This window comes from Pan troglodytes, chromosome 8, assembly GCF_028858775.2.
Source record: "Pan troglodytes isolate AG18354 chromosome 8, NHGRI_mPanTro3-v2.0_pri, whole genome shotgun sequence".
NCBI lineage: Eukaryota > Metazoa > Chordata > Mammalia > Primates > Hominidae > Pan > Pan troglodytes.
The window spans coordinates 101,493,593-101,515,330 of record NC_072406.2 but is presented as its reverse complement, the minus strand read 5'-3'; the positions used below and the strand labels follow the sequence as shown (position 1 = coordinate 101,515,330).

At 41.7% G+C, this 21,738-nt stretch overlaps 1 long non-coding RNA gene across 1 annotated transcript in view; it reads left to right on the top strand.

Annotated features, from left to right (window-relative positions):
* Positions 1-17,051, top strand: part of LOC107966788 (uncharacterized) — a 66,017-nt gene extending 48,966 nt beyond the window's left edge. Inside the window, exons 3-5 of the long non-coding RNA XR_008537454.2 lie at positions 1,208-1,596; positions 2,744-2,963; positions 16,059-17,051. This is a non-coding gene — a long non-coding RNA (uncharacterized LOC107966788). The remainder of the gene's footprint in view (positions 1-1,207; positions 1,597-2,743; positions 2,964-16,058) is intronic.
* The last annotated feature ends 4,687 nt before the right edge of the window (positions 17,052-21,738 follow it).

Genomic DNA, 21,738 nt, shown 5'->3' with positions numbered 1-21,738 from the left:
TTTCTGTTGCTTAAGCCACCTAGTCTGTGATTTTTCATTATGGCAGCCAATGTAGACTAATACAATAATAAATAAATTAGACAATATGGGACAAGTACTTGGGAAAAAAAAAGAGTAAGTGGAGACCGTAAGAGGAATTACATATGGGTGGAGAAAAGGGGGCCGGGATCTGACTGCTGCTGTTAAGTAATAGAGATGGAAACTGTGTTAGTCTGTTCTCATACTCTAGAAAGATACTACCTGAGACTGGGAAAGAGGTTTAACTGAATCACAGTTCCATGGGGAGGGCTCAGGAAACTTGCAATCATGGCAGAAGGCAAAGGGGAAGCAAGGCACCTTCTTCACAAGGCGGAAGGAGGGAGTGAATGTAAGCAGAGGAAATGTCAGATGCTTATAAAACCATCAGCTCTCATGAGAACTCACTCATTATCATGAGAATAATATGGGGGAAACCACCCCCATGATCCAATCCTCCCATCAGGTCCTGCCCTTGACACATGAGGATTATGGGGATTATAATTTGAGATGAGATTTGGGTGGGGACACAAAGCCAAACCATATTAGAAACCTTTCTGTGCCTCAATTTCTTCATTTTTAAAATGAGAATTGTGCCCAGGTACAGTGGCTCATGTCTGTAATCTCAGCACTTTGAGGGGCAGAGGCAGGAGAATTGCTTGAGGCCAGGAGTTTGAAACAAGTCTGGGCAACATAGCAAGACCCTATCTCTACAATTAAAAAAAAAAAAAAATAGCCAGGCATGGTGGCATGAGCCTGTCCTCCTAGCTACCCAGGAGGATTGCTTTAGCCCAGGAGTTTGAGGCTGCAGTGAACCAAGATTGCACCATTGTACTCCAGCCTGTGTGACAGAACGTGACTAGGTCTCTAAAAAAAGAAAAAGGAATTATGTTAGTATTTACCACATAGGGTTTTGTGGAGATTGAGTGGACTACTATGTATAAAGCTCTGAGAACAGTGCTTGGCACATGGTAAATGCCCAATAAGGGTTAGTTATTACTACCTTCTACTGCCACCCATACCATTTACCATCTTTGAATACCACTTACTTCTAGGGCCAGGGGCCACTCACCTGAAAGTGGTCTGTTCTCTAATGTGGAGCTTTGACTATAGTATTATCAGGTATTGGTGGCTGCCGCTGGGTTGCTATTTCAGATCCTTTTTTTCTTTTTATTCTCTTTGTTGGCCACAGTGAGAAACTGGGATGCTACTCCAGAAGAAGAAAAATCAGTGCCTCTGTACAAAGGGATCTTTGTGCTGCCAAAAGAGTAGAAAAGTTTATCCCAGAACCAAAATATTTCAGAATTGTGGAAAATCAAGTTTTGGAAATCTACTCAAAAGAAGAAGAAATATTGCTATCACAGAATCCCTGAATTAGTATACACCTAGCTGCTGTAACAAAGACGCTCAAAAACATAAATGACACTGTAAAAGAAGTTTATTTCTTGTTCACATAACTGTCCAAGGCTGGTGTTCCTGGGCAACTTCCAGTTCTCTTCCATGCAATGATTCAAGGACACAGAGTTCTTCCATCCTGTGACTCTACCATCCCCTAGAGCCTGGAAATTGAGAGTAAAGAGGGTACACCTGATTCCTAACCATCTTTACTTGGAAATGACATACATCACATTCACTCACATTCTATTAGGAAGCACTAGTTCATGGCCCACCTGGGGAGAAGTGAAGGTTGGTTCATGTAGCTGCAGAGTAGGAAGCCCCCTTCCTGGTGACTGTAGGGGTGGGTTGCCCCTACACACCTGTGGGTGTTTCTCGTAAGGTGGAACGAGAGACTTGGGAAAGAAAAAGACACAGAGACAAAGTATAGAGAAAGAAATAAGGGGACCCGGGGAACCAGCGTTCAGCAGATGGAGGATCCCATATGGAGGATCCCGTATGGAGGATCCCGCCAGCCTCTGAGTTCCCTTAGTATTTATTGATCATTCGTGGGTGTTTCTCAAAGAGGGGGATGTGTCAGGGTCACAAGACAATTGTGGGGAGAGGGTCAGCAGACAAACACGTGAACAAAGGTCTTTGCATCATAGACAATGTAAAGGATTAAGTGCTGTGCTTTTAGATGTGCATACACATAAACATCTCAATGCTTTACAAAGCAGTATTGCTGCCCGCAGGTCCCACCTCCGGCCCTAAGGCGGTTTTTCCCTATCTCAGTAGATGGAGCATACAATCGGGTTTTATACCGAGACATTCCATTGCCCAGGGACAGGCAGGAGACAGATGCCTTCCTCTTGTCTCAACTGCAAGAGGCATTCCTTCCTCTTTTACTAATCCTCCTCAGCACAGACCCTTTACAGGTGTCGGGCTGGGGGACGGTCAGGTCTTTCCCTTCCCACGAGGCCATATTTCAGACTATCACATGGGGAGAAACCTTGGACAATACCTGGCTTTCCTAGGCAGAGGTCCCTGCGGCCTTCTGCAGTTTTTGTGTCCCTGGGTACTTGAGATTAGGGAGTGGTGATGACTCTTAAGGAGCATGCTGCATTCAAGCATTTGTTTAACGAAGCACATCTTGCACCACCCTTAATCCATTTAACTCTGAGTTGACACAGCACATGTTTCAGAGAGCACGGGGTTGGGGGTAAGGTTATAGATTAACAGAATCTCAAGGCAGAAGAATTTTTCTTAGTACAGAACAAAATGGAGTCTCCTATGTCTACTTCTTTCTACATAGACACAGTAACAATCTGATCTCTCTTGCTTTTCCCCACAGGTGACGACTTCATATTATGAAGGGGAAACACTAATTTGGAAGGATCATGAGTTGTTTCCACAACAGTATCCTGCTCTGGCCCTAAATAACCATGTATACACTTCTTCCCAAACATAGAACATAATGGGACCTTTCCCAGGGGAGCCAACCCACAGTCAAGGAATCATTGCACTCAGCTCATGGTCAGGGATTTCTGAGTAAAGCACTGTCCTGCCTAAAGGTCAGTATGTGACTCCTTGTGGTCTCATGCTTAAAAGAAAAAAAAATCAAAAGGCTAGTTAAGACTATATAACTCATGTGTATCATGGTATCATGTATTGTGGTAGGTTAACTATAATAAATACTTTAAACTGAAAAAAGACAGCATGGAAGAATCTCAGGGTGTGGCAACAAATCACAAAATAGGCACCAAAAGAGTTATATGTGGTTACCTCTGGAGACTGGGAAATAGGGTGGAATGGGGAAGGGGGTTGCTATGTCTCCTACCTTGTAGATCACGTTGACTATTTAAATGATGTGAATGTATACATTTAATTAAGCTAAAAAGGAAGGAATCTGGAAGGCAGGGAGGAATGGAAAAAATGAGGAAGAAGAGAATGGAGGGAAGGAACAAAGGAAGGAAGTAAGAGGAAGGATTGGAGAGAAGGAAGGAAAAAAGGAATGAAGGAGGAAAGGAAGGAAGGATGGAAGAAAGGAAATGAAAAAAAGAACAAAGAAAGGAGACCGAGAAGTCATCCTACATCCTACATCCATATTTTGTAATATTATTATGAAGCTCTCAATACCCATGTCATTGAAAAATTGTAATAATATCAGAAAACACTCACAATATAATGTTAAGTGAAAGGATAAGATGAAACCAACTGTAACATACACCCTTAACTTTGAAATATTTTCCAAAGAAATCTATTTTATATAGTTTCACTCTTTTCCATGTGAAGAGACCACCAAACAGGCTTTGTGTGAGCAATAAAGCTTTTTAATCACCTGGGTGCAGGCAGGCTGAGTCTGAAAAGAGAGTCAGTGAAGGGAGATAGGGCCGGGGCCGTTTTATAAGATTTGGGTAGATAGTGGAAAATTACGTCAAAGGGGGTTGTTCTCTGGCTGGCAGAGGCGGGGGTCACCAGGTGCTCAGTGCGGGAGCTTTTGAGCTAGGATGAGCCAGGAAAAGGAATTTCACAAGGTAATGTCATCAGTTAAGGCAGGGACAGGACGTTTTCACTTTTTTTGTGATTCTTCAGTTACTTCAGGCCATCTGGATTTATATGTGCAGGTCACAGGGGATATGTTGGCTTAGCTTGGGCTCAGAGGCCTGACATTCCTGTCTTCTTATATTAATAAGAAAAATAGCATAAAATAGTATTGAAGTGTTGGCAGCAAAAATTTTGGGGGTGGCATGGAGAGATAATGGGCGATGTTTCTCAGGGCTGCTTCTAGAGTGGGAGAGATTAAGCTGAAGAAAGATTTTGTGGTAAGGGGTGATACTGTGGGGTTGTTAGAAGGAGCATTTTTTGTATAGGATGATTGGTGATGGCCTGGATACGGTTTTGGATGAATTGAGAAACTAAATGGAAGACATAAGGTCCAAATAAGAGAAGGAGAAAAACAGATAATAAAGGACTAAGAATTGGGAGGACCCAGGACATCTAATTAGAGAGTGTCCAAGGGGGTCCAAGAGGGTTTAGTGTAATTACTTGCTTGGTTGGCAAGTTTTTAGGCTCTATCTTTGAGTTTTTTTTATTGCTGTCATATACCAGGCCAGATTGATTTAGGTAAAAACAGCACTCTTCATGTGAAAATATACAGAGTCCCCCCGCCCTTTTTTTTTTAGCAGTGAGTAAGTCAAGGCCTCAGCGATTTTGTAGGAAAGAGAAATGCAAAGCCAGCAATTGTTTGTTAAAGAAGGATTAGAAATGGCTAGGAGAGAGTGACTGAGATTGATAGTGTGGTGGAGATAGCTGGGGAGAGGTAGAGGGTGGCGTAAGAATGGGAACAAGAATAAGAGTAAGTGTAAAAGTAAAGAATAGGACTTCATCGGGGTGAAAGTATTAGAGTATACTTTGTCACCAAAGATCTTCTATCGGTTCAAAGAGAGACTTAAGGGTGGCAGTTTGAGGTAAAACCAGGCGCCACTGAATACCAAGAGCCTGAGAAACTGCTTGGGTGATTTGACTAATAAAGGCTGGTTCGTTATTAGACTGTATAGAGGTGGAAAGGCCAAACAGAAGAATTTTGTCTTACAGAAGGGAAGAAATGACCATGGTGGCCTTTTCAGACCCTGTGGGAAAGGCCTCTACCCATCCAGTGAAAGTGTCTACCCAGACCAAAAGGGATTTTAGTTTCCTGACTTGAAGCATGTGAGTAAAGTCAATTTGCCAGCCCTGGGAAAAGGCAAATCCCCGAGCTTAGTGTGTAAGGAAGGGAGCGGGCCTGAACATTCCCTGAGGAGCAATAGAATAGCAGATGGAACACTGAGAAGTGATTTCCTTAAGGATAGATTTCCATGATGGAAAGGAAATGAGAGGTTCTAAGAGGTGGGCTAGTGGCTTGTAACCTACATGGAAGAGGTTATGAAATGACGATAGAATAGAATGGGCCCGTGAGGCTGGAAGGAGATATTTTCCTTGGTCCAAGAACCATTTGCCTTGTGTGGGAAGAGATTGATAGGTGGAAGTTTCAGTGGGACAGTAGGTGGAAATGACCATTGAGAAGGAGAAAAACTGGCCATGAGGGACAGAAGTTGGAATGCTAGCTGCTTCTTTAGCTAGCTTATCAGCATAAGCATTGCCCTGAGCAATGGGATCTGATGCCTTTTGATAGCCCTTGCAGTGAATTACTCCAACTTCCTTTGGAAGTAAAGCAGCCTTGAGAAGAGTTTTTATTAAAGAGGAATTAATGATGGAGGACCCTTGCGTAGTGAGGAAACCTCTTTTTGCCCATGTAACAGCATGGTGGTGCAGGATATGGAAGGCATATTTAGAGTCAGTATAAATATTGATGTGTAGTACTTTTGCAAGAGTGAGGGCCCGAGTTAAGGCAATGAGTTTGGCTTGCTGAGAGATAATGGAGGGGGCAGAGCGGTAGCCTCAATGATAGGTGTGGAAGATACTATAGTATAGCCTGCCTTTGCTGGTGAGTGGCGATTAGGCCTGGTGGAACTGCCATCAATAAACCAAGTGTGATCAGGGTGAGGAACAGGAAAGAAGGAAATATGGGGAAATGGAGTGAATGTCAGGTAGATCAGAGAGATACAGTCATGGGGGTGGGGGCCAGCCTAAAACAATAAGGTCAAGTTGTTTGGACAGAAAGGCTACAGGATGCAGTCCTGGCTCTTGTGTAAGAATTTTGACTGCACAGCCCTGTACTTTCGCTGTGTGTAATGAAAAGGGTTGGGATGAGTTAGGGAGAGCTAGCATGGGGGCAGCTTCTAGGGCTGTTTTTAAGGAATGGAAAGAGGAGTGGCAAAAGGATTTAGGATCTATGGGGTCAGCTAGGTTTGCTTTTGTCAGTTTACATAATGGTTTAGTCAGGGTGGTAAAACTAGGTATCCAAAGGTGGAAATACCTAACCATGCCTAGGAAGGAAAGCAGTTGTTGTTTTGTAGAAGGAGTTGGGGTTTGGGAGATTAGTCAGACATGATCAGCAGGGAGAGTACATGTGTTTTCATGGAGAATTATGCCAAGATATGTAACAGATGAAGAAGAAATGTGGACTTGACTGAAGTAATGGGGGCTGTCCGCAAAGCCTTGCAGCAGTACAGCCCAGGTAATTTGCTGAGCCTGATGGGTGTCGGGGTCAGTCCAAGTGAAAGTGAAAACAGGCTGGGATGAAGGGTTTAAAGGAATAGCAAAGAAAGCATGTTTGAGATCCAGAACAGAATACTGGGTTGTGGAGAGGTTGTGGAGGGAGGTATTGAGGACAAAAGAGTGTACGGGTTGGGCACTACAGGGTGGATAGGCAAAACAATTTGGTTGATAAGGTGCGGATCTTGAACTAACCTGTAAGACTTGTCTGGTTTTTGGACAGGTAAAATGTGGGAATTGTAAGGAGAGTTTATAGGCTTTAAAAGGCCATGCTGTAATAGGCGAGTGATAACAAGCTTTAATCCTTTTTAAAGCATGCTGTGGGATGGGATATTGGCATTTAGTGGTGTAAGGGTGATTAGGTTTTAATGGGATGGTAAGGGGTGCATGATTGGTCACCAAGGAGGGTGTAGAGGTATCTTATACTTGTGGGTTAAGGTGGGGGGATATGAAAGGAAGACATGAAGGAGGCTTTGGGTTGGGAAGAAGGGTGGCAATGAGATGTGGCTGTAGTTCAGGAATAGTCAGGGAAGCAGATAATTTGGTTAAAATGTCTCAGCCTAATAAGGGAACTGGGCAGGTGGGGATAACTAAAAAAGAGTGCATAAAAGAATGTTGTCCAAGTTGGCATCAGAGTTGGGGAGTTTTAAGAGGTTTAGAAGCCTGGCTGTCAATGCCCACAACAGTTATGGAGACAAGGGAAACAGGACCTTGAAAAGAAGGTAATGTGGAGTGGGTAGCCTCTGTATTGATTAAGAAGGGGATGGACTTACCCTCTACTGTAATAGTTACCTAAAGCATCTGTGATGGTCCAGGGGCCTTCTGAGGTGATCAGGCAGTGTCAGTCTTCAGCCACTAAGCCCAGAAGATCTGGGAAGAAGTCAGTCAGAGAGCCTTGGGCCAGAGTTCCAGGAGCTCTGGGAGTGGCTGCCAGGTGAGCTGACAGTCTGATTTTCAGTGAGATCCCACACAGATGGGACACAGCTTAGGAGGAATCCCGGGCTGTGGGCATTCCTTGCCCCAGTGGCCAGATTTCTGGCACTTGAAGCAAGATCCTGATGGAGAAGTTCCTCTAGGAATGCTTGACTGCTGCGGCTTAGGCATTTTGAAGTTCCTGTGTGCTGGAGATGTGGCTGGGGTTTCTCTCACAGTGGAGGCAAGGAATTGCAACTCAGAAATACATTGTTACTTGGCTGACTCTATTCTATTATTGTACACCGTGAAGGCGAGGTTAATTAAATCCTATTGTGGGGTTTGAGGGCCGGAATTTAATTTTTGGAGTTTTATTTAATGTTGGGAGCAGATTGGGTAATAAAACGTATATTGAGAATAAGACGGCCTTTTGACCTTTTAGGGTCTAGGGCTGTAAAGCGTCTCAGGGTTGATGCCAAACAAGCCATGAACTGGGCTGGGTTTTATATTTGATGAAAAAGAGCCTAAATGCTAACTGATTTGGGAGAGGTTGGATAAAGAAAAAGGAGCATTAACCTTGACTATGCCTTTAGCTCCAGCCACCTTTTTAAGAGGAAATTGCTGGGCAGGTCCGGGAGGGCTAGTCGCGGAATGAAACTGGAAGCTGGACTGGGTGTGAGGAGGGGAGGTGATAGAAGGATTATAGGGTGGGGGAGCGGAGGCTAAAGGAGAATTTGAACCGGCTCGGCCTGGCTAGGAGCAGCCTGGGGAGGAGGGGAGAGGTCAGATGGGTCCGTAGAAAAGGAAGATTGGAAAGACTTAGTGACACTTGCGGTTGGGACTGAGGGGACAGGCAGGAGGGAAAGAAGGAAGATTTGGGATGAGTTGCATTGGGAACAGAGATTAGGGAGGGACGAGGGACTGATGTGTAAAAGAATGCCTGGACATCAGGCACCTCAGACCATTTGCCCATTTTTCGACAAAAATTATCTAGGTGTTGTAGGATGGAGAAATCAAAAGTGCCATTTTATGGCTCTTTGGAACCACTGTCGAGTTTGTATTGGGGTTAAGTGGCATTGCAGAAGAAAATAAGGCATTTGGGTTTTAAGTCAGGTGTGAGTTGAAGAGGTTTTAAGTTCTTGAGAACACAGGCTAAGGGAGAAGAAGGAGGAATGGAGGGTGGAAGTTTGCCTATAGTGAAGAAGGCAAGTCCAGAGAAAAGAGAGGGTAGAGACACAGAGAGAAGGGGTGGGGGGTTCTTGCCCCCCAGGAACATGGGGAAGGGGTGGGGTGTTTGTCCCCCAGGGAAGTGGAGAGAAAAGAGAGGGTAGAGACACGGAGAGAAGGAGTGGAGGGTGCTTGCCCCCCAGGAAAGTGGAGAAGGGGTAGGGGGTCCTTGCCCCCCAGGAAAGTGGAGAGAAAAGAGAGGGTAGAGACATGGAGAGAAGGGGTTGGGTGAGCAGCCCTGGGCTGCAAATGTGGGTGAGCAGCCAAAGCAGGTGTCCCCACAATTGCCTTGCCACTAAGGGAATGTGGGTGAATGACCAAGGCAGGCATCCCCACGGTGATCAGACACCAATGAAATGTGGGTGAATAATCAGGCAGGCGTCTCCGCAGTGATTAAACACCTAGGGAAGACTGTCTTCCCGAATCTGTGACCAGCACTGGAGTTTTGAGTCCACAGATAAAACACATCTCCTGTATCTCTACCAAAAAAGGAAAGGAATTGAAATTAAGAGAAGGGAAAGATTGAAGTGTGGCGCCGAGATTGAAAGGAGAAAGAGGTTGAGGGATAGTGAGAGAGATTGGAGAAGAGAGTAAAGAGAGGCCACTTACCCGATTTAAAATTGGTGAGATGTTCCTTGGGCTGGTTGGTCTGAGGAGCAGAGGTCGTAGGTGGATCTTTCTCATGGAACAAAGAGCAGGAGGACAGGGGATTGATCTCCCAAGGGAGGTTCCCCGATCTGAGTCACAGCACCAAATGTCACTCGCGTCCATGTGAAGAGACCACCAAACAGGCTTTGTGTGAGCAATAAAGCTTTTTAATCACCTGGGTGCAGGTGGGCTGAGTCCGAAAAGACAGTCAGCGAAGGGAGATGGGGTGGGCTGTTTTATAAGATTTGGGTAGATAGTGGAAAATTACAGTCAAAGGCGGATGTTCTCTGGCTGGCAGGGGTGGGGGGCACAAGGTGCTCAGTGGGGGAGCTTTTGAGCCAGGAAGAGCCAGGAGAAGGAATTTCACAAGGTAATGTCATCAGTTAAGGCAGGGACAGGCCATTTTCACTTCTTTTGTGATTCTTCAGTTACTTCAGGTCATCCGGATTTATACGTGCAGGTCACAGGGGATATGATGGCTTAGCTTGGGCTCAGAGGCCTGACATATAGTGTATATAGGTGTACACAGAAGCATAATGTTTAAATATTTTAATTTCAGTGGGCGATATAAGGGGCAGTATGATTTTTTTTCGCTTATACTTGCTGGCATTTTTCCAAAGTTTCTTTAGTGTGCCTATAGTATTCATATCCTGAGAAAAATCTTTCATGATTCTAATCTTTTTATTATTATTATTTTTTAAAGATCACTGAGAACTAAGAGCAAAACGCAAAGGGAGATCTTTTTGAGGTCTGATCAAGCCCAGCTTCACTGGAGGCTTTTAGGGGCCTCAGAGGTGTGGATGCTGGTTTAGTGCCTGACTGTGGCTCCTTAGAAAAGAACCAGCTAAATGCAGCCTGTCCTTTGCTACAGCTGCCAATGCTGAGCTCTGACACAGAGAAACCCTGCCTCTATGATGAATATAGCCTCATGCTCCTGACTTTCAAATGAAAAACAGAAACACACATGCTTGTTAAGAACGTTTCAGCCTGGTTTGCATCATTAACTGATGAAAATGTGCCTGCAAGGACAGAATGAAATAGATTTGCCCCTCCCCCTCCAGCAACCCCTCCTACGAGGGACGTTCGTCTCTGGCTCCAGGCTCTGGCCACTTCCTGGTTAGGATTGCTAAAGGCTTCCATCAGGGAATGTTGATATGAGTCTGGAAGTGCCACAAATTTTAAAATGGCTGAATTAACAAGAAACAAGTATTCTCTAAGATATGTTAAATATTTAAGCAGATGCCCAAATCCAGCACCTAAGAAAATCTACCTTGAGGTTTTCAAAGGCACACGACATAATTTCAAGGGATAAATGCAAGAAAAAATCCTTTACCTCATGGTCGCAGGCTGGGCGCTGCACTGGTGTCCTGCAGTGTTCTGGCAAAGGCTGATTTGCTGCTTAGAAATCTGCCTGAGCTGACGGCAGATTCGGAGGAAAGGAAGCACTGTGCTGTTGATGAAGGATACCTTTATGTGTACTTGCAAATATGAAATGGAAGTGTATCCTTGCAAGTACAAACAACATAACTACACTGGTTTCCTGCTGGAGGGAAAGGAGATTTCAGCAGGGAGAGCTTTAATCTTTCTGGCTGGGCACTCAACTGGAACAATGTTTAGGGGGAATAGTGTGTAAGGAAGTTCAAGGTAGATGAAAATTTACTAGAAGGAGGATTAGCAATGTAGTGGTCAGAGAACCAGAAATCTAAAAATGACCACAGGACTAGGGTGGATTCCAGAGAACTGTTATCATCACTAGCTAATATTAATAGTAACATCAGTAGCTAATGTTAAAAGAAAAACCTTAGACAAATTAAATTTAGTAGAGTTTAATTGAGCAAAGAATTATTCACCAATCAGGCAGACTTCCGAGCCAGAGTGGCCTCAGAGAGACTCCGGTGCAGCTGCCTGGTAGAAGATTTATGGACAGAAAAAGGAAAATGACCTATAAAAAACAGAAGTGAGGTACAGAAATGGAAGTGTTGGTTACAGCCCAGCATTTGCCTTATTTTAACATGGTTTGAATGGTTGGCCACCTTTGATTGGCCAAAACTGTGAGTGGCACAGGAGTAGGTTACAGTCTGTTTACACATCCAGTTAGGTTATAGTTTACTATGTACAGAGAAACTGTCAGGGTGAACTTAAAATATGCAAGGAGGCAGCTTTAAGTGAAACTTAACACTAATATTGATTGAGAATTTTTGCTCAGGGCTTTATAGGACTTACCTAATTTACTCCATTTTACACTTATGTGAAATATGGCCATTTAACAGATGAGTAAGAGAAGATTCAGAGAACTTAAGTGATATGCCCAAGGAGAGAAGTCCAGGTCTGCCCAATTCTAGAACTTCCCTTGTTCAGTGTGTTCCTTAAGTGCAGCAACTCTCTGGATCTAAACTATATAGTTTCTGATTTCAACTCTGAAATGCACTGCTTGTGTGAACTTGCATCAGTTCTTCATCTGTAAAGAGTGGTAGCACCTATTTCATAGGCTTGTTGTGAAGCTCTTAGAATAGTGCCTGGCACATAATGGATTCGATGAAAGTATCTGTTTTCTTTCTTTCTTTTTTTTATTTTTTTGAGACGGAGTTTCGCTCTTGTTACCCAGGCTGGAGTGCAATGGCGCGATCTCGGCTCACCGCAACCTCTGCCTCCTGGGTTCAAGCGATTCTCCTGCCTCAGCCTCCTGAGTAGCTGGGATTATAGGCATGCACCACCATGCCCGGCTAATTTTTTTGTATTTTTAGTAGAGACGGGGTTTCTCCATGTTGGTCAGGCTGGTCTCAAACTCCCAATCTCAGGTAATCTGCCCGCCTCAGCCTCCCAAAGTGCTGAGATTACAGGCATGAGCCACCATGCCCGGCCAAAAGTATCTGTTTTCATTTGCTGTTCAGAATGAGTTTTGGCCTCAGCTGTATTTCCTACTTCTGTCACCAACTGTTTGTGATATTAGATAAATCATAAAACAGGTCTCAGTTTTATGCTCAGAGAAATAAAAATCGTTGGTTTGGATGATCCTTCCAGGACCTTTCTCAGTATGAAATATGATGACTAACATTTCATGAATCCATATCCTGGAATCAAGTTCAAGGTGCAAACCAGTCTAGGTCTGAGGTTCTGGGAAAGTCACAGTAGTTCTGTGCCTTGGTTTCCATCTCTGTGGAATGAGAAGAGTAAAGTTGATTAACTCTTGCCTCATCAACAGCAACAATGTAGACCCTGCATGTGAATGCACATGGAACACTAAAGGGAAAACTCTAGTAGTACCATAACTGTTTATTCTGATGGAGAACCAAGAGCCAGGGTTGAATATCTCAGCCAGGAACACTAAGTAGGGATAGTATGTATAGTTCTCAGTAGCTGGCCCTATGATGTTCATGCCAGAGGACTGGATTTCATACCCCAATAGTGTGGCTTATTGCCAAATACCATCATCATACATCCTGCCTAATACTTTCCCTAAAACTGGCATTTATGACCTAAACTGGTTCCAAACTGAGATGTTTTCACAAACTATTGAGCTGAGAAAGTCAGACAAAAAGTGCAGTAGCGAAGTGTTTGTTTGGTTTCTGGAATATCAATGCTTGAGTTCAAATCTGTTCCTACCACTTACCAGTGGTTTGACCTTGGATAATTACTTGATCTATTGGAGCCTTAGTTTCCACATCTGTAAAGTATTAAGTATTGATAGCAACCTTGTGGAGTTAAAGATAAATTTTGCAGTGGGCACCTGTTAAAATGGCAAGGGAGATTTTATTTTTTTTCAAGACTATTACAATGAGAGAGACAGACTATTGCAATATGGGAGAAAGACTAAACTCAACACTGAATACAACAAGTGTGGATTTGTAGTCAACAGGCAGGATGAAGGATCGGATGGAAAATTACTAAAAGGAACTTGCTTAGATATCAAGGCCTGGGAAAGAAGTACTTAATTGTATATCAGGGTGGGGGGGCATTCTTGATAAAGTGGCTCAGCAGGATTCTTTGCTAAAACTGGTCTCTGAAGGAGAAGGATGAGAGCCATGTTGAGGCCTAGTCAAGAAAGAGGGCTCTGACTAAAAAGGAACCTGCCTAAAGTTTGGTCAAGGAGGGAATCCTTCTCAAGAGTTGCAAATACTTAACAGACAAATATTTGCCTTCTTTTTAAAATCATAAATAGCCACTGTTTTTAAAACCAAATTTATTTATTATTTCCTCTGTGGCATGACCATAGTTGGAAATATATTAATGTGCTTTTCCTTTTTGTACTTCTTTGTTTAAGACTTTTCACCTATAATATCTGAGGCAAGAGTTTCTTTAGGGTAAATTGGGATTATAATAGCTGGAATGCAAAGAGGTAAATAGAATTAATATTCAGCCATGAATTCCAAAATTGGCCATTGAAACCAACTTCAGAAATGATACCATTAAAAAACACTGGAGCAGCTTAGTCAGAAATTTCTACTCTGGAATAATAACGAGGAAGAAGGGATCAGATAAAACATCCTCACACATTCTATCTTTAGTGAAACCAGATGGTGAAGAAAACTTCAGAATTCCAACCGACACATAAATATGGGCTACGGTCAAAAGTAGCAGAAATCAGCAGAACCAACATGAGAAACTCTGACTGGAGATGAATGGGTGAAGCTGGGACCAACTTAGAATGGGGACAGTGTTTGGAGATGGCAGATCACAAAATTAGAATTGAGGGTCCCCTCCTAGGAGAGACCATCACTCTGAGTGCAAACTTCTGAAAGCAGAAATGTAATCCAGCTGTGTTTAACGCCAGGCGAGGCAGTGGGAGGCAAAGGGAGAATGTACCCAGGAGACCCCTCCCCTGCCTTCTAGTGTCTCAAGGAACCTCTTCCTGCTTCATTTCCTGTTTGCCTGAGAGCACGTTCACTTTTTACCTGACTATGGAGGGAGATTCTTCCTTTTGTTTTTTTCTTTGCTACACATTGATACCCTTAAATTTTTTGCATATGTTTTCTAATTATAAAAATAAAAATCTATATATTATAAATTAATCAGTATAAACAAAATAAAAGTCTGAAGTTAAACTTGGATCATAATATACTTTAATCACTCCCCATCCATGTTGTTTTTTAGCTGTGGTTTTCAATTCAATGATAAATCTTGGGTATCTCTCCATGTCAGTACTTATAATCTTGCTATTTTTTTTCAAGGACAACATTTAATAGGCATATTTTAATGTTTAATTAATGTATTTTTGCTGGACATTTAAGTCATTTTCAGATTATCACTATTACAAACAATGTTGAAGTGAATATCACTGTATGTCCGTCTTTGTACAATTGTGTGGGTTTTTCAATACGATGCATTCCAGAAATTAGAATTTCCAGGTCAAAGAAATTGACCAGGTGCTTCACACCATGTCTTAAATCCTGGCCCCATTTTTTGTCCAAAATGGTGTTGAGTTGCTATTTAATTCACACTTGGCTACCATTTCCCACTTCCTTACCTAAGTACAGTGTGTATAGGCCAGATTTAGGCTGGAAAATCCCTCCTTCCACTGTCAATTCTGTTACCCCTCTGGGAGCATGGGAAGGTCACTTTTTGTTTGTGGGTTTATATTTTCCTATTACTTTCTCAGGAAATGAATGAATTTTTCTATCAATTGTTCTCTATCATCCCTTGTGGTTTGGCTCGAAGCCCTGGTCTCCAATCAAGGGTCATGACAGGAACTTGGCTCCTGCCAATACATTTAGAAATCTGGAATCCTTCCATAAATGCAAACCCCTTACACTCCCATCTTTCCCTATATTCTGCCACCTGGTAGAAAGCAAATCCCTGAATGCTTCTCCAAAACTCTCTTCCAACCCTAGGACCACCCAAGGCCTCCCTCACACTCTTCATTTATCTGCTAATTCATTCTCTCTCTCCTTTTCTAGAAAATAGTCCTCTTTGGCTTAACTGGTTGGAAATTACACTCTCAGTAAGCTAAGAGGGAAGGAATAAGAGGATATACCATACTATGGGCAGGGAGGGTGGTGAAAGGCCAGGGTTCATTTCAGCTTTAAAGCACTGGAGCTCCAAATGGACACAAATCATCACATAGAAACTCATGATCAGTGCACTTTAGAATGCTTCTCATCTCCCTTTGGGGGTTATTCTATTTCTATTAATGTAGTCAAGAATGGTGGCTATTTTTCTGGGCCAGATTATTTTGGTACTAACTGGTCTTTCACAGAAGCCATTTTCTCAAGTATGTTCTACATTAGCTACAAGCAATTGTTGGTAAAAACCTGTTACCATTCTGTATGTTTCCATTATATATATGTCTCTGTGTGTGTGTGCATATGAAAGAAGACTATATATTATTTTTATCAAAATATATTTAGGCCATGTACATTCTTTTAATTATACTATATATAAAAGTAATTTTATATTATATATTTTAAAATATAAACATATGTAAATAATATTACTATAACACATATGTAAGTAATATATATTTTGTGTTCTTCCATAATTACTTTTTTTAACCTAGACTGAAGATTTTACATTTTTCACAATTCAATTATATTTTGAGACTTCTTACTTTTCCAAAGCATGAAGAACTATTTGGAGCCTGTCTTTGTAATTTTATATTTTTGGTTAATATTCCAAACTAAGATAACATTGCCAGGTCTTCCAGGTCTGAAGCAAAATAGAGCAGCATTTTAGTTGTGTGGCCCTGGGGAACTTGCTTAAACTCTCTTTCCCTCTGCTTCCTATCACAGATGTTTATTGTAAGGATTAAATCAGCTAAACCAAGAAAAGCCTCAGGGATGGTGCCTGGCAAACTGCACGCTGTTAATACATGTTAGTGGACCGTTCTCCACACCTTCCTGCTACACTAAAGCAGAGAGAATTACCTCCTGAATCATGTTTGCAGAACTTCTGGGCACAGTGACTCAACTCCCAGCTATTCTTGTCATGGATTTTTTCTCTTGGAGCCAATCCAGCCATGGAGATCACTGGTCTTGTGACTTATTTTTTCTCTTTCAGTATGAAATCATTAGAACTGAGAAAATGAAAACATTCCTGTTATTACTTCCTGAGAGAAAGAAACTTAGTAACATGCTTTGGTAGGAATTGTTCTTCTTTCTCCTGCTGTGTCCCTCTTGCTGGTCCCACCAGGGCTCTTGGTCCTGAGCCTGATTTACACCAGGAGCATAATCTGATCAAAAAGAGGGAAACTAAAGAAAAAAGGCAGGATTGTATGAGGGGTTCTCACAATGGCAGTACATAATCCCTTATACCTCGTATTAAGTAGCCCCCTGTGTTTCCAAGTTACCTTTGTAATTTAGGTAAGTGAGCACGAAACACTTAAAAAAACACAAATGAAAACAAGAGAAAGGAAAGAGTGGGGAGGGGTTTGTTTATTTTTGAAAACAACAACGACAACAACATAGAGTAAAAGTTACCAGGTAAGTTCAAATATAGTAGTACTTTGTTTTCTTGGAAGATGAATGAAAGAAGTCACCTTACTGCCTCCAATCCAGTCATATCCCTGAACCCAATCATGACCAGCAGAGGTTGTTCTAAATTGTTTCCTCCAATATAGAGATAATTGCCAATAATTTTTCAGTGGTTGTTCTCTGTATTCTCTGTATTTTTTAGGGAAGCTGAACTCAGAAAACATACTTTGTCCATCTAGCCATCCATTTATCTTTATGGATCCATCTTTATTCATTCATTAATTCACTCAGTCAATATATATTGAATTTCAACCATGTGTCAGACACTGTTCCATGCCTCTAATGTTCTGCGTATAATGCAAGTAAAACTAAAGATAGCTAACATTTATTGATCCCTACCGATGTGCCAGTAACCCTCTTAGGTGTTTTACTTAAAATATGTGTTTAACCTCTGAAACAGCTTTATGATATATATTGTGATTATCTCCTTTTTAAATACGAGAAAGCAGACTCAAAAGGATTACATAACTTGTATAAGATTGCACACTTGTAAGTAAAAATGCAGTAATGCAGAAATGCAGTAACGCTATTTCCTCTCGTATTGCAGCCACTCCACTCCCAGCGAACCTTCCTACTGCATGCAGGCTTTATTCTTCCATCACTTTCCTCCTCTGTTTCTAAATGACATTTTCACCCCCATTTCCTGGATACTTCCTTGTTTTAATACACAGTAAGTTTATGTGACTGGTTTTGGCATTCATCTAATAAAAACAGCCATTAGGTATATATTCAATAAACATTTAGTGAAGCCAACTGATGAGCTCTGGGATGAGTACTAGGGATTCAGCAGTGAATGAGACGGAGGGTCGAGACAGGGCTCTGGGGGCTAGGCTGCCTTCGTTCGACCTCAGACCTGCCACTCGCTAGCTCCTCTAGCCATTATTTAGTATTTCTGTTGCAGTTTCCTCATCTATCAAATGGGAATAATAATGGTAATTATTAATTAATTGATAATCTAATTTTCAATTAAAAATCTAATGGAGTTGTCAGGATTAAATGACTTTATACATGCAAACCACTTAGAATAACACTTTGCAGCCACTAAATATTAAATAACTGGCATATGTTATTATTATTAGATGGATCCTACCCTCAAATGCCTTACAGTTTGGTAGACAGAAAAATAAGTCTCTTCCAACGATACTGTTAAACTAATCAGAAACTTGGTTAAGGTCATTTGATCATCTAAGGCTCTACAACAGTACAGTTTTACAGCTCTTATTTTAAAATGTTCCTCTCTAATCCATAAAGATATCTCAAGATAGGGCAATGCCATTACTTGGCGTATTATAGTTAACCAATACTGTATGTGGAACATAATGTGGTGTGATGCTTTTGAATTTGTGTCTATCTGCTGTTAAAGAGCCTGGCTGCTAATTGAGTTTCTGGAAAAAGTTGAGAAATGTCTTAGCTCAGGCTGGTATAACAAAATAACAGAGGCTGTAACTACAATCACACTTGCAAGTAGAAGATCTTTGCTTCAAACCTAGCAGTCTGGCTCTAGAAATCAGGACTTGGATGAGAGTGAAGTGAGTGAGGGCCTAGGGCATAAAATTTAAGGAGATACTTACTCTGCAGGTAATGCAAGTGCTGACCACACATTTGCAAGACATGAGAGTGAGTGTCTTCTTAATGTGCATTAAGTGCCTTGCTTACCTTACCTATCTAGTCCCAGCCCTATCCAGAGCCTACCTTTTACAACTCTACCTTTTAAAGCTTAACATCCTCTACAAAATTATACTATGGAGTAGAAAGGTCATACTGTGAACTGAGCTGGCATGGTTCTCACACAAGCTATGTACTTGAGCATCAAAGATAGTATTAAAATAGATGCAATCATAACATAATCTCCATACACTGCACTTAGAAAGTTATTTATGAAGCATCTGGTATATCTGGACATACAATCATCAAGTCACCTGATAGCCCTAGAGCTGGAATGAAATTTAAGAGGATCATTTGGTAAAAGGCATATACTTTAAAAAAACTGAGGCTTAAAAAAGTAAAATAATTTTCACAAAACGACAGAGCCAGAATTGGCAGAAATGAAAGTCGATCACTGGTTTTCTAATCCCAGTTTCACTCGATATCTCTGACTGTGTATTAGTCAGGATCCAGCAACAGAAGCAGAGCCACTGGAAGGGATATACACATGTTTCTTTTGGGTATTTGATCTTATGCAATTGTGGAAGCTGGCCAAGCAGGTTCTGTAAGGCTCTTGATTTCATGTCTGGTACTGAAGCTTCAAGTACATGAGGCAGGTGGCAAAAATGGGAAGATGGATGAATGTCCAGTGGGCAGGACAAGGACAGGCTGGAACCACAATCACGAGCTGCAGTTCCACAAATACGGACTAGAACCCAAGTCAGCTCTCACTGCCTCTAACCCCTCCTGCAGGAGAAGCAGGAGCCCTTCATCATGGAGCTAACTACACACCTGGCCCAGGATTCAGAGATGCTGAAGGAGGATTCAGGGGAAGTTGGAGTAGTTGCAGGTCTGGTACACCAAGGAGTTAACCCAGGAGATGGGCCATAGTATTCTGTGGTTCACAAACACACCTGCTTGAACGTTCCAAGCATAAAAAGGCTAAATAGTTGCTTCTTTTCCACCCTCTAAATCACATGCAAAAATGTCTACTGACTCATCCTGACTGGAAACACAAGGAAATTCTGGGAAACACAGTTCAGCCTAGCTGAGTTGAGACATGATTTATTATAAAGCCCCGACAGTTTCAACTCTACTTCTTTGCCTAGCTCAGACACTGTCATGTGAGCCTTTTGGCAGTGTCTCTTAAGATAGAATGCCTTTTCATTTTAAGAAAACATTAAAGAATAAAATGCATTCTTGACTTCTCCAATGATGGCAGAAGTCATAGCACCAGAAGCCTCTTCTAATAATGCAGCAGCACCAACAAATTAATTCATTCTGCATCTTTGTGTGTTCTAGGAGGAAGAAAACTCCAATAAAGTCTGTCTCAACAGAGGTCACCTCCCACCCATAAGACACGGAAATTCCAGTTCCTGCTGGGAGTTCTGGTGGCCATCCTTATCCCTAGTCTCTTGTCATTGTTCAAGGATTAGGGAAAATACCTCTCAACCTGCTAGATTTAAGCAGCAATAAATGGGATTGTTTATAGGGTCAGTGGGCCCAGGATACTAAGGGACAGACATCAGTCAAAAGCATTTTCCAAAAAAATCCTTTATATTTTAATCAAGTCACTATAAAGACATGATGTGTCCTAGTTTCTCAGATGTTCAACCCAACAGTCTCTTTCTTTAACTTCTGGGCTGCCTTTCAGAACTGATCAGAGTAGAGATTTGAAGATCCCCTGTTGGAGTATCCAACACAAAAGACTGTCTGGACTCAGGCACCGTACACATACCCTGTCACTGCTCCTCTCCATTGAGGTAATCTGTTTTTTCTCTAATCATCTCCAAATGATTGATAATGTTGATACCCCATATAAGTTTTTCTTTATCATTTGGACATTAAAAGGTGAGTTTCCTGTGTTCTCTAAAAGAGACAATAGAAAGCAATCCTTTGCTCTACTTTAGACCTTTATTATTACTTAATTAAATTATATCTCACAGGAAATGTTAAATCATTTCAAATAAACAAAAAATCCCCCAGTGAGCTTCTGTGCTTTTGTCCAAGTGTCACTGGCACACAAACTCCAGTAGTTCCTACAGTTTTATGTGTCTCATGGATCCCAGGAATGTGACTTATGTCTATAATGCTGTTCTATAGTGGGAGTGGCAAACTTTTTCTGTTAAGAGCTAAATAGTAAATATTTTCTTCGGCTTTGTGGGCAGTATGGTCTATGTATCAACTACTCAACCGTGCTGTAATAGTAGTGTAAAAGCAGTCATAGACAATACAAATTCCAATAAAACTTTATTTACAAAAACAGGTGGCAGACTGGTTTCAGCCCATGAGCTGTAGTGTGTTAACCTTTGCTCTCTGGCCCTGTGAATTCTTCATGTTCACACAGCATCTTGAAGAAATGAGGCCCAATAAAATATCTGGTTTTATTTCAAATCCGCCTTCTTGCTGTAAATGACCTACAGCTCAGGAATATCTCAATGAATACCCACACATGCTATCTGTCTTTACATTGGCTAAATCCTTTGACTAGATTATGAGTACTGTCCTGTCAGTTGTGACTCTTCTTTCCCTAGCAGGCTCCTCACAGCTCCCCAATTCACAATATTTTTCTCAGCACAACACTTTCCAGGGTGTCAAAATGTTCTTAACCATCAGCTCTGTTTTCTCAGAGCCTTTGTTGATGCTTTACAGAAGCCTAGGTAAATTGGGTTCCAGTGCTCCTGGTCTCCTGAGCTCCTGCTACATTGACACTGTGTTTATGCCGCTTGTGTTGATCCAGATGTGATATTAACTTCCCAGTACCCCCAAAACAGTCACACATAGTGCCACAAATGCTTCCTCTGTCTCATCCAGCAACCCCTACCTCAGAGGACACTCAGCTCCTCCTCTCATCTTCCTCCTATAATGAGGGACAATATGTTCTACTCTGACTCTAGAAAACGTATCAAGTTAATTTCTTTTATAAAAAAAAAAAAGAGAAAAATAGAAAGGAATTCCTTATGCTTCCCTCCCCTCCACCAAAAGAGGAATTCTGATGTTAACTGTTTAGTCTTCATTTCTATGACAGGGAACAAGGTTGTAGCTAGTGTTTATAACTTCTTTCTTTTACCTATCTTCAGAGTGACCAGACAACCTACAGAATGGGAGAAACTTTTTGCAATCTATGCAGCTGACAAAGGTCTAATATCCAGCATCTGTAAGGAACAAATTTATAAGAAAAAAACAACTCCATTAAAAAGTGGGCAAAGGACATGAACAAACACTTCTCAAAAGAAGACATACATGCAGACAACAATCAAGTGCAAAAAGCTCAACATTACTGTTCATTAGAGAA